Here is a 14,376-nt window from a genome sequence, read left to right as displayed (position 1 = left end):
TACCGAAAAAAAATAATGCCAAGACTATCAGAACTATCAGCCTGATATCGCACTCGGCGAAGATTCTTCTACGAATACTTAATCAACGTTTATATTCTAAGGTGGAAGAACAGTTGGAACAAGAGCAGTTTGGCTTCAGGAAAGGAAAAGGTACGAGAGATACAATTGGATTGCTACGAACAATCGGCGAAAGATACCTAGAGAAGAATAAAGAAGTGTATGTAGTATTTGTGGACCTAGAAAAGGCGTTTGATAGAGTGGATTGGAATAAACTGATGGGAATCCTAAAGAAAATTGACGTGGATTGGAAAGAAAGGAGGTTGTTCAGTAACCTTTATATGAAATGAGTCAAAGTCAGGATAAAAGAAGAAATGTTAGAAGGAAGTGAAATAGGGAGAGGAGTACGAAAAGGATGTCCTTTATCACCTCCCTGTTCAACATCTACTTGGAGGATTTAGTGAAGAACTCTTTTCAGAACATGGAGGAGTGATAGTAGGAGGAAGAAGAATAAAGTGTATGAGATTTACTGATGATATGGCGTTGTTAGCAGAAGAGGAGATGATACTAAGGGATATGCTACAGGAACTAAATAACAGTTGTGAGCAGTATGGAATTAAGATAAATGCCAACAAGACGAAGACCATGGTCATAGCAAGAAAAGTAAAGAAGGTAAACTTGCGAATTCTAATGAGGCAGTAGAGCAAGTGGACAGCTTCAAATACTTGGGGTGTACTATAACCTAGGAAGCTTTTAATAGAAAAGGGAGCATCTTCTGCAGACCTCTGGAGAAAGAACTAAGGAAGAGACTAGTGAAGTGCTTTGTGTGGAGTGTAACATTGTATGGGGGAGAAACATGGACATTGCGACGAAGTGAAGAGAAGCTAATATAAGCATTTTAAATTCGGATATGGAGAAGGATGAGCGTGTTAAGTGGACAGACAGAATAAGAAACGAAGCTGTGTTGGAAAGAGTGGGTGAAGAAAGAATGATGCTGAAACTGATCAGGAAGTGGAAAAGGAATTGGTTGGTTTACTGGTTGAGAAGAAACTGCCTACTGAAGGATTCAGTGGAAGGAATGGTGAACGGGAGAAGAGTTCGCGGCAGAAAAAGATATCAAATGATAGAGGACATTAAGATATATGGATCATATGCGGAGACAAAGACGAAGGCAGAAAATAGGAAAGACTGGAGAATGCTGGATTTTCAGTGAAAGTCCTGACCTTGGGCAGAACACTGTGATTGAATGAATGAAGCCACTAATAACATATGGCAGGTAAACCTGGACTCTAAATAAACGAGCCGGTAATATAATCAACACCTTCAAAGGGAAAATTTAAGGAGAATTAATGGCCCGGTCCAAGACAATAAAATTTGGAGAATACTATATAATAATAAATTATATAGTCTATATAAAGATAAGGACTTATCCACTACCATCCGACTACAAAGACCACAATGGGCAGGCCACGTAATTAGGATGGGAGACAATCGAATACCCAAGAAAACACTTCAGTAAAATCGAAGGTAGAAGCCCTATTGGAAGACTCAAGGATCGCTGGATTGATGCAGGAGCAAAGGATGCTAACACATGTCTTAAAACCAGACTATGGATATTAGCCGCAAAGGATAGGAATATATGAAGGCAGATTATTAAGGAGGCTAAGGTTCGATCCCGAACTGTGACGCCATAAAAGAAGAAGGAGAATATGGTAAATAAGCCTACAAGAAGAACATAGGTAAGATACGGAGAACAACGGAACACAAAGCGATCAAGGAGAATACAATGAGAATCAAAGAAAGACAAGGAGAACGAAGGGAATATCAAAAGGACAAGGGGAATGGAAGGAATACCAGGGGATACAATCAGTACATAGGGAATGAAAAGAGAACGGTGAACGATGAAATAGAATGAGAACAAGGGAAATAGAAGGAGAACAAGTTGAATATATGCATTTTTATTTTAGTAGGTTATTTTACGACGCTTTATCAACATCTTAGGTTATTTAGCGTCTGAATGAGATGAAGGTGATAATGCCGGTGAAATGAGTCCAGGGTCCAGCACCGAAAGTACCCAGCATTTGAGGGAAAACCCCGGAAAAAAACCTCAACAAGGTTACTTGCCCCAACCGGGAATCGAACCCGGGCCACCTGGTTTCGCGGCTAGACGAGCTAACCATTATTCCATAGGTGTGGACGAATATATGGAGTCAAAGGGATTACGAATAAGAGGAGAAGACAAGGAGAAAAAGAGAAATACAAAGAGAACATGAGGAATAAATGGAGAACAAGATAAATACAAGCCGAGGGTAAATACAAGGAGTACTGCGACGAGACGAAGAGAACAAGCTGAATAATATAGGAATAATACGAAACACTAGAACTATAGGAAGACAAGGACAACAGGAGAATACAAAGAGAACAAGGAGAGTATAATGAGAACATGGGGAAGTCAAGATAAACATTGGGTATACAAGGAGAACAAGGGGAATTTAATTAGAACATGTGAAAGTCAAAGAAAACATGAGTATATAAGGAGAACGAAGGGAATACAAAGTAAACGAGTGGAATATGGGGAGAAGAAGGGGAATACAAGGAGAATGGAGGGAATATAGAGAGAGAATAAGGTAAGTACAAGAAGCATATAAGAGCAAGGGGAATACAAGAACAATAGGAATAAAAGGAGAACAAGAGAAATACAGGGAGAATTGAAGGATTCAGAACCATAGTGGGGCAAGCGCCATTTACTAAAACCGTAGAAAACAAGAGTTAAAATGAAATTATTACCATTATTGAATGGAAACATATAGCAAGTAATATAAAGTATACACATTAAAACTAAATGATATGTCAATCTTCATTAAATTATGGTATTCGCTTAACTTTAACCCATGCTTTCTCCGTTTTTAATAAATGGCGCTTGGTCCACTATGGATCTGAACCCTTCAATTATGGAAATAAATGTACATGGGGAATGCAAGGATAACAAGAAGAAGTCAAAAAGAACAATGGTAATAGTAGGAGAACAAGGGGAATATAAGGAGACCAGGTGAAATACAAGAACAACAAGGGGAATACAAAAAGAAGAACTGGAATGCAATGAGTACAAAAGGAATAGACTGAGTACAAAGAAACACAAGGAATAAAAGTGCAATACAAGCAGGACAATGGGATTACAAGGAGAGTAAAGAGAATATAAAAATAAATGTAGAAATATAGGGAGAAGAAGGGGAATACAATTAGAAAGTGGGGCATGCATCAGGAACAAGGGGAATACATGGAGAACAATGGGAATATCAGGATAAAAGGCAAGGACAAAGAATGCAAGGAGTGAAAGGGAAATACAAGGACTACTAGGGAAAAAGAAGGAGAGCAAAATTAATTGTAGTTATAATTTTAATTCTTAATATTATTGTAGCTGTAATCTCCTGGTAGAGGGGAAGAGAAAGTTTGATGGTCTTATCTCTACCAGGATAAATAAATAAATAAATAAAAGTGGGGAAATGCAAGGAGAATAAGTGGGGTTGCATTTTATGTGACTTTCAATTCTCCCGCCTCCGGACTGAATGAGGAAAACGCGTAGTCTTATATCAATAACTAGCGTCTGAACAATACCGGTGTTGGTACTGCAGTCCCCTGTGGTTTATCAGCTGGGCTGAGGTAGGATAACCCACCTGTCACCATCAGATTTACGAATCCAGTTGGGCCATCTATCGGATTGCATATACAGCGGAGAAGGGCCAATGCGAACCTAAGTGCAAGGATTCATCCCAGATTCGGTCCTCGGAAAGCCAGCCAGTTTTGATTTCAAAAAGTCTCAGGTTACCAACCGTGCATCCGTGTAACATCAGACCAGACTGAAAGGTCTCCGATATAGAATATGGACTTGAAATACACATAGATCCAGGCAGGAGTTCTCTGGAGTCGTAGTCCTGTGCAATACTCGGCATATGAGAAGTGAATCTGAATTCTTTGTGACGGTAGCGTGTTTGCCTGCTGATCCGTAGTTGCGCTCGGATTTGGGTTCGATTCCCGCTTAAGCTGATTACCTGGTTGAGTTTTTTTTCGAGGTTTTCTCCTAACCGTAAGCTAAGGCGAATATCAGGTAATCTATGGCGTATACTCGACCTCATCTTGCCAAAATACCGTCTCGCTATCATCAATTCCACCGACGGTAAATAACCCAGTAGTTGATACAGTGTCGTTAAATAACCAAGTAGAAAACAAGTATACTATCACATTTTCTTCACGTCATTCTATTGCTGTCGTAGCTGCCTTCTGGATGTCTATCAAGAGTATCGCTTTTGCACATTTAAATATTTGCCTTCTGCTATAATTGTAATACACGCTATGCAAATGATACAAATTATGAAGGAGCAGGTGAGATGTCGTATTGTAATCTGTCCAGCAAGTCAGTTGTAATGATAGCATATACAGAGTGGAAGGTTATAACTCTACATATTGTAGGGAGTAATAGAATACATTAAAATAAATAAAAATACTATTATTTGCTTTGTAATTAAGTTCATGTTTAATTAGAAAATTAGGCTAAAGTCTACGTAGTTCGGTAGCAGCATTTCGCCGACTCATATACAAAAAAAAAAAAAAAAAAAAAAAAAAAAAAAAAAAAAAAAAAAAAAAAAAAAACACGCACTCGGCCTGAATAGCAGCATTCCGTCCCTCAGTCACTGCAGTAGGGTTGTCAGACTTCCTAATGGCAGGAAATAACGATACATGTTAACGTTTTTATTTAATTTGTAAGAAAACTACCCATTTTATTTAAAAACTGCAAGGGATAAATCATTCTTTATCAGTTTCTCCAATAGCAGCATTCCGTCCCTCAGTCACTGTAGTAGGGTTGTCAGACTTCCTAATGGCAGGAAATAACGATACATGTTAACGTTTTTATTTAATTTGTAAGAAAACTACCCATTTTATTTAAAAACTGCAAGGGATAAATCATTCTTTATCAGTTTCTCCAATGATAAGAGTAAAAATCAGATTTGTACAGAGAGCTCTACTAATCGAGTGAAACAGTGCTAACATTTAGAGGAAAATTATTCATTTGGGACTAATATGGTACCTATTATATATTTCTTGTTATACTCTACCTAAGAAATACCCTGTTAAAATCTGCAGTTATAGTTAGGGACCGTATTCTGTCCCAGGGCGTATAGAGATAAGGTTAGTCGTTTATAGATTAAATTGGCGTGACGTCATGTTTCTCGCGAGACACAGGTACTATTAGGAAACGTTTGCATGTTGTTTGTATGTAGTTGACGTTCTAGTCATGATTAAAAAATAGACCCCGCAAACTATTGAGAATGCATTCTAGTGATAAAGAATGACATTACGATGATCTTTCCTACAATTTAAATTAATTTGACAGGAGAAAGGAGAAAGTTACACAACACAGAACTGCATGCATTGTATTCTTCACCTGACATAATTAGGAACATTAAATCTATACGTTTGAGATGGGCAGGGCACGTATGCGCGAATCCAGAAATGCATATAGAGTGTTAGTTGGGAGGCCGGAGGGAAAAAAGACCTTTGGGGAGGCCGAGAGTAGATGGGAAGATAATATTAAAATGGGTTTGAGGGAGGTGGGATATGATGATAGAGACTGGATTAATCTTGCATAGGATAGGGACCGATGGCGGGCTTATATGAGGGCGACAATGAATTTTCGGGTTCCTTAAAAGCCATAAGTAAGTGCTCATTCATTTGACTGATTTATTTTTATTGGTACAGTTAAGGCCTGAAGACCTTCTCTTCCACACTACCAGTTTAAGAGTACATAGTAAATATTATAAATAACAGAAGTGCAGAAAATAATGAAATAATAATAATAATAATAATAATAATAATAATAATAATAATAATAATAATAATAATCGTAATACTAGTAATAGCAAAATGTAGGTATGTTTAGATAATGTAAGTCTAATGGCCGGTTTGTCCAAGTATTGTTAGAACACTTAACGATTGTTAAACCATCAACAGTAACTAGTACTGAACATTAAAATATTTACACGAATACGTTTATATTATGTGCGCTGTCTCCGTAGACTTCAAGCCCAGCAGCTATATGTCCCTCGTCGCGCTAGTTGTATCATGGTTCTCTGGTGGAGCAGTCAGTAGCGAGTTGGCTTGCCAATCCAGCGGCCCGTGTTCGATTCTCGGCGGGAACAATTTTTTTTATTAACGTAACTAATTTTTATGCATGTTACCTTTCTTCATTTTTTTAAATTTTGTGTAGTGGAACGAATTATTTCGCAACTCTGGCTCCACTAGGAGAATTTAAAAAACTCTTGGGATATCAATTTTCTTCCCGAAATAAAACTAAGATAAACAAACAAATTAAAGAAAAATAAAAGAAATACACATATGGATCTAATACATTGTCCACATGCCACCGGCGTCTATCACTGCCTTGCATTTTCGGGGCATTGAGTCCACCAGATCGCGAAAACAGTTCTGGTCCTTAGCGAAATCTTCCCAGGTAGCCAGAACTTGATCCCAGACCTGATCTGGATTTTGAGGTGGGATGTCTCGATATTTGTCAATCCTCCTCTTTTTTTCATGCTTTTCCGTGAACCGTCTTTGAACGTTTATGGCGGTGTGCGCGGGGTGATTATCCTGCTGGAAAATTAAATTTCCATCGGAAAGAAAACGATTATAAATTCCAAGAATCCAGCTCTTTCACTTCTGTTTTAGAACCAGTGCAAACATATCTTATCGCTAGCTATAATATAATTCTAATAAATGAAAGTTAATATACCAATTAAGTTTTGTTATGTTTCAAATGCACATTATGTATTAATTTACTAAAATTTCTTAGGTACCGGTATGTAGTTATAATAATCACTTTCATGTCTTAAAATAAAACTCAGTTGTATGTTACCTAGTTGACTAGTTTCAGCTTTGTCTCAGCCGTTTTTATGATATTCTAACCTATGATCAGTTTCTTCTAAAATTTTGAGTACGGTACCACGATCTTCGTGACGCGGTATCTTTTGTGAATTTTTGTGTCATTCAAATTTTCAAAATGATCGGTTTTTAAATGGTTAACATTATCTCCATTTGACTCTTAATTTTTGAGCAGTTCCAGATATAACAATTCTGCGTCGAAACGTTCCGCCATTTTATATTGCAACTAATGTATAATTACAAATTTAAAGAAGGAAATTTCTATCACTAAATTTAATGATAGTTTTACTGGTTCGTGAGGCTAAAGATGCTTGGTGAGATATAAAAATGATTTAATGAACCAGTAAATACATTAATGAAACTTTAAAACCTTAATGAAGCTTTGTGAAACCGGCCATAAGACTGGTAATATATAATTTAAAAGATATTTTGGAATATTAATATAGGGAAGATAATCTTTATAAGTCAACTGATTATCATACTGACGCTTATTTCGATGCTGAGCTATTACCCATTTAATATTGAGGAAATGTGCGATCTCAACGTGGCAAGAAATTGAAGTCAGATTTGAATATCCTACAAACAGAAATAGGCCACTTGTTACAATTCACCAGCTACTATTAACTCTATATTCTATGTTACTGGCTCTTCAACTATAGCCGATGTCAATAGTGCTTCAAAATACGCAGTGAGTAAATAATAAAATGTTTCAGCAGCAATTGCTTCTTTAGGACGAAATTACATATAATTTATACATGGACCTGAATTAGAGAATTTTATATGATACGGAATTTTCTTCGGGGTTTTGTGTACAGTTGACTACACACACATTCGTGTAATTATTGTTACCTAGTGGTCAAAATGCTGAGATTTATCTAAACAGAAATTCATATTTAGCATTATAAAATATAAGCATACTTATAATAATTATTATTATTCAATGATAGTCAATGCAACTTTCATTTATAAACTCTCTGTACTGTATGAATCATGGCTACTGTAACGGTTACGATTTTATACAGTACAGAATTTAAATAATAATATCAGCCAATAAGAAGTTGTCTTACATATGCAAAATCATTACCAACTGCTGTTGAGTAGTTAGAATAGTATTAACGACAGTTAAAGTTAAGTGTTGGTTATTTTAAACAAAATTGTGTTGGAAAAATGGAAATCATCTTAACAAAACGTTAAAAATAAACCAGCTATTAATTTAACATTTGTTAAGCCAAATTAAACATTACTTGGAAAAACTGGCCATAAGAGTTAAACAAGTATAATTTAGTGTTAAATAAAATAATTTGAACAAAAGGAATGATTAACATAATGAAGGAAAATTGATATATATTAAAAATAAAAGCAGATTTTTGACAATCCGTTTTTGAAAGTAGTCAATGTCTGACAGCCCCTTTACACTATGTACATTATAATACACTATTTTACTATTTTCATTATTATAGAGATGTAGACTTACATTGATGAACATTTTTACACTACTTTGCACTATTTACAAAATAAGTAGATAAAGTAATATATTATAAATACAACTCTCTAATTTTAAAAGTCATAATATTGAAATAAAGTGATAAAATGAATAATTTGGAGAGAAAAATTGTTCCCGGACCGGGTATCGACCCCGAGACCTTTGGTTAAACTTACCAACGCTCTACCAACTGAGCTATCCGGGAACTCTACCATACACCGATCCAATTTTTCAGCCTATATCCACAGACCCCAAAGTGGGCTGACAACCGTCGAGCAACCAACACTGAGTGCACACTAACTCTGTGTGACTTAAATTGTGGTTTTCTGTTAACGAACAATGACGTGTATTATGCAAATCAAACTTTCAGGTATAACTCCCTGTAAAGTTGATTTGAATAATTTCGAGGGAAAAATTGTTCCGTGGCCGGATATAGACGGAAAAATTGGAGCGTTGTTTGGTAGAGTTTCCGGGTAGCTCAGTTGGTAGAGCGTTGGTACGTTTAAACAAATGTCCCGGGATCGATACCGGGACCCGGAAAATTTTTCCCTCGAAATTATTAAAATCAACTTTACAGGGAGTTATACCTGGAAGCTTGATTTGCAAGTGATAAAATATTCTTGTTGTCAGTTCCACTAGAACAGTGGTTCTTAATATTTTTTGAGTCACGAACCCCTTCGAAACTCTGGTGAAAGCTATGGATCCCTCCCTAGAAAAATGTAACAAAAAAGTGCGAAACAATTTTAGATACGCTTCTGCTTTTACGTTGAAACAATACAGTGAATGTGACTTTAACGGACCTCCTGAAGCCTATCCAAGGACCTTCAAGGGGTCTGTGGACTCCGGGTTAAGAACCCCTAAACTAGGAGATTAGTGATTGTTTGGCCGCCACTGAACTCCTCGCCTGCCCAGTACATCCTCACTTCGTGCAGGGCACTCCCGATTCCTGCCCACCGTGAGCACGTCTGGCCTATATCATCGCCCATTACTCGCAGTCCAAGAATTCAATCCACGTACACCTGTAGAAACTGTAACTAAGAATAATGAAATAAAATAAATGTGTAATCTACAATACTCATGGATTTCATTAAAAAAAAAAAAACATAGTCCAAAAACATAAATTTTCAGAAGAAACAAAGAACTATCTGGCATGGGTGTTGTTGACACTTCAAGTATGAAATTCATCATGCGATTTCTTAAGATGTTGTACAAACTTGGGAAAATTGAAGTACATTTATAACTTCAATTGCCTCATAAAAATACATGTGTAAATGTAGGTCACTGTGGACAACGGTTGTTTTAAGAAAAAATTCTTTGTTGTGGTTGAAGTGTACCTTTCCTTTAATCTTTTTTTTTTCTTTATTATATCCTGTTTCTTCTCCTTTCGTTGCTTACGTTTCTTCAATGGGGTTACTTCTGCACCTAAAGATGACTCCATAACTAATACAACAATAATTCACGTGCCAAAGTATTTTTCTCTGCGGTGTCTTTTGCCGGGTACTTAAGAAGCACTACTGTCAATCTACTACAGTATAAAATTGTATGGATAAAATATTTCAAGATGATATGAATTGGATATTTGAAAGTGCTATCATCGTCCTGACTGGACAAAGACAGTTTTCACAAAAAAATGCTTTGGACTATGAAAACCACTGAAAATTCCCACTTCTACAATATAGGTCTATGTTGGTTTTCCCCCTTAATAACTAATTCAGTAGATGGCCGCTACAACACGCTCATCATATGCTTAATATATCAAATTTGCATTATTTGTGCTATTGGTTATTTTTTCAAAAAACCTCTCATTTACTATGTAGCCCTAGACGAAGTTCTGTGCTTAAAAGCTTGCACATAACTATCCGCAATTTTATCTCTGTTTCTACTTAGGTTTTGTGAGAAGATAATCTATTATGTTTATACAGTAATAGTAAATTTCAAAAGAAATGTAAACAAAAGAATTTAGAGAAATACATTCTTCAGTCTGTTTTACCATCACAAAATATATCCTAAGAGTTTCCAAGAATGAGGAAAAAAACTCACCAGCTGATTGAGTTACGGCTGAACTTGGTTTTGTTCTTTGAATCGTTTTCTTTTATCCCGCAACACTTCGGACACAAATGGCGTAAATAATAAACGGATTCATGTAACCTCCAGCCAGCTCGAATTTCTGGACCTGTCAGTGATTGCACAACTGTTAAAAGGAGGGGCCATGGCACACTCTAACATTAAACTATCAGCAGCAGGTTAAGTTGAGAGTTGCCGCGGCCCTCCGGTCCCGTGGGGGTTTTCATCTCACTCAGTGGGCGGGCCCCTGGTTCACCACAACCCCTCAAACACTGGGCGATGATAATTAATGTATTTAGGCGATAATAACGCCAGTTAAAAAAGAGCATCGACTTGTACAGCTGTTATTGTGACGAGCCCTGCAATCAGGCGGACCCGCTTTTTTCAATGAATAATAACATTATAAAAAAGGTAAGCAGCACGAAAGTACTTCACATCGAGATTCGGGTTCGCTTTTAATAATAAATAATTAGGAGTGTATCTGCTAACCCATCTCGCGTTGTGTTTGATTTATGTGGGCACACAAACGGGTAGCCCCTCTCTAATAACACTTGGATAAAAAGTCCACCCAGTGCGGACAACAGATTCACGGCCCGCACTAAATCACAGTGATTATCACCATATAAACGGGACAAGATTCAACGTGTCACAACGAAGTCTGCTTACAACAGGACGGAGATAGTGGTGAATTCTTCCTACTTCATGAATAAGTTTCTGGGATTTACAACCGTTTATTGAGATTTGATTAGGGAGAAAAATGTCAGAGGAGTGGTCAACAGCCCTGATGTACTCTATACACAAAAAAGGTGTCAAAACTGATTGTTATAATTACAGAATAATTCAATTACTGAAGCTAAATGACAGCTGTGATCGGCATGGGATGAAAATAAGTGCAAACAAGACAAAGGACATGGTTATCGGAGAAAAAAATAAAGAAAGTAGAAGTGTGAATTCTAAATGAGGCAGTGTAGCAAGTGGACAGCTTCAAATACTACAAGCAGTAACATGAGCTGCTGCCAGGAAGTCAAAAGGAGGATAGCAATGGCAAAGGAAGCTTTTAACAGAAAAATGAGCATCTTCTGCGGACCTCTGGAAAAAGAACTAAGGAAGAGACCACTGAAGTGTCTTGTGTGGAGTGTGGCGTTGTATGGGGCAGAAACATGCACATTACAACAAAGAGAAGAGAAACGACTAGACGCATTTGAAATCTGGATGTAGAGAAGAATGGAGCGAGTGAAATGGACAGACAAAATAAGCAATGACGCTGTCTTGGAAAGAGTGGGTGAAGAAAGAATGATGCTGAAACTGATCAGGAAGAGAAAAAGGAATTAGCTAGGTTACTGGCTAAGAAGAAACTGCCTATTGAAGGATGCACTGGAAGGAATGGTGAACGGAAGAAAAAGTTCGGGGAAAAGTAATATATCAGATGATAAGCAACACTAAGATTGATTATATGCGGAGACCAAGAGGTAGAGAGAAAAGGGGGAAGATTGGAGAATGCTGGGTTTGCAGTGAAAGGTTTGCTATTGGGCAGAACACTATGGATGAATTTTTAGTTTAAAATGCATTTAGAAAATTATTACGGACATAGAAGAGAGCTGCATATAATCTTTTTCTTATACGATACTATAAATAGGAATGAACCTTTTCAGATGTTAACGACTTTTGGAGCCTAAAACAAGTTAACAAATTTGGTAAAAATGACCAAGAGTAGGGTTAAAGTTCAAGGTTCTTTTTTTAAGCCTGCTTCTCAATAAATTAAGAATGGGTTAAGATTTGGAGATACTCTCTGAGTTACACTGTTCAATCTAGCTTTCGACTATGCTACAAGGAAAATACCTATATCTGTAAACCTAGGTGCTGATATTTACAATAAATTACACCAACATTTGGCATATGCTGATGATCTATGATCACAAGAAGGCACAGTAAGCTAGCAGTGTTCGAGGAATTTGAGAGTGCTGCAAGGAAATTGGATTATTGGTCAATGAAAAAAAAAGAAAGAATATTGCTCATCTCAAAAGTTTAATATCGCTCATCCCTGACACGCCGAGGAGATCACTATTCTCTCGAGTGCCTCGCCTCGAGATGTCTACCGCAGCTATAGACGAAACGTCTGGACGTAACATCGCCAGTACACCACTCACCCTATTAACGACAACCGTGAAAACCTACATTCGAGGAAAGACAAGAGGATTTTTGTACGACGGACAGACCTAGCCTCAAGTTATGTAAATTTATGTTTCATATTAAAAAATACATTTTCCAATAATAATTATTCCAGCTTTCTCCTAATTATAAACAAGACACACGACCAGACTTTGAATAAAGTTGTAATTTTTTTACTACAACCAGTATTAACACAATAATAATTTATTGCATGTGGCTCTATCAAGAACACGGTAGCAAGATAATACTGCATAAGGATATATGTAACACAAAATGAGGACCAGTGACATTTTTTAGAATAGAACAATTTTTTTTACCAGAAACATAGTCTACAAAGAAGAATTTTCTGCTTGAGGTGAGTGAAATATTGCTCCCATCTGTTTATCATGATTTCGTTGCTTTCTTTATGGTCTATTATATGAATAGACCATTTATATCCAAAATTCCATTAATGCTTGACAAGCTATTTACTAAGATTGTAATGAGTGTTGAACATGCAAAGGAGTATTTTATTTGTTACTTTTAGCATTTCTATAATTAATATTTATTTTCAAATGTTTTTGTTAAAATTTTAAAAGGAAGTAGGCAAAGTTGATATTACTGGGTGGTTTACAGTACCTCCATTTGTAGATTTTCTACCAAAATTATTATTATTATCCAACATATATTATTAGTAAAATAAATTTTATTATTATAATAATTACCATTTTTTTAACAGCAATGATTATAATATCATAGTCTATCCAAAATAAGAATTGCTCTTGATTTAAATACTAACCGAAGTACTCAGGGCGGAAGGAAAGAAAGAGTACTTTACTTTTCATGTTTTCTTGGGCATACGAACTATTATTTCACAATTTACAGCTCGAAGACGTGGGGTATCGTTATTATTTCCTAAAATAATACACGACAATGCCTAACATTATTTGAAATAATCCTTGAACGTGGTGTGTGTTTTTGACACACGAAAGTTTTTTATGGCAACGCATAACAAAAATGGTGGCGAATTATATTGTGTTTTTCGAGTAAAGTGACAATTGTAAAAATGTATAAATAGCTAAGATATTTTGTTTAATATACATCGTCAATTTTTTTATTGGATGCAGTATTCCATATCGCGGACAGAGGCGTATTAATTGGAAAATATACTTGAAATCAATAAGCTACAAATAACAACAGACTGGAGTATGGTTAGTTGAACACATGCACAATAGTTTTTGGTGCCAGTCTAAGAATAACTGTTCATGTAGCCTACAATTTGTATGTGCTGATTACGTACATGGCATTGAAAACGTTCCTACACGTCACATTATTTTAGAAACTATTTAGTCAACAAATAGTATGAAAATGTGTTGAAACCAACCCACATCGAAAGAGGTTCCTTCCTTTACACTAAATTAAATAGTATTTCTGTTCACTTAAGATACCATTTGAAACATTTACTTCTATGCAATGGACGAGCGCTACCCTTAAAGGTGGTTTATTGTTTTATTACCCTTGTTATGCGCCTGCGCAGAAGGTAGGTCAAATCCGGCGATAACTCACTAAGGAAAAGGAAATACAGTAGTTATTATTTTGAGATAAGAAATTAGCAATTTATCGATTATTTCTTATTGTGGTAGTGCTATGAGCGGTACTAGTTAGCTATCCTGTATTAGCGTTAAAGGATCTCAATCGTCGTTCTTGTAAAAATTCTCAAATAGTATCTGCTATGTTTGCATTGAATTTAC

The sequence above is a fragment of the Periplaneta americana genome, chromosome 1 (genome assembly GCF_040183065.1).
Source record: "Periplaneta americana isolate PAMFEO1 chromosome 1, P.americana_PAMFEO1_priV1, whole genome shotgun sequence".
In the NCBI taxonomy this organism is placed as follows: domain Eukaryota; kingdom Metazoa; phylum Arthropoda; class Insecta; order Blattodea; family Blattidae; genus Periplaneta; species Periplaneta americana.
This window is presented reverse-complemented; position numbering follows the sequence as displayed.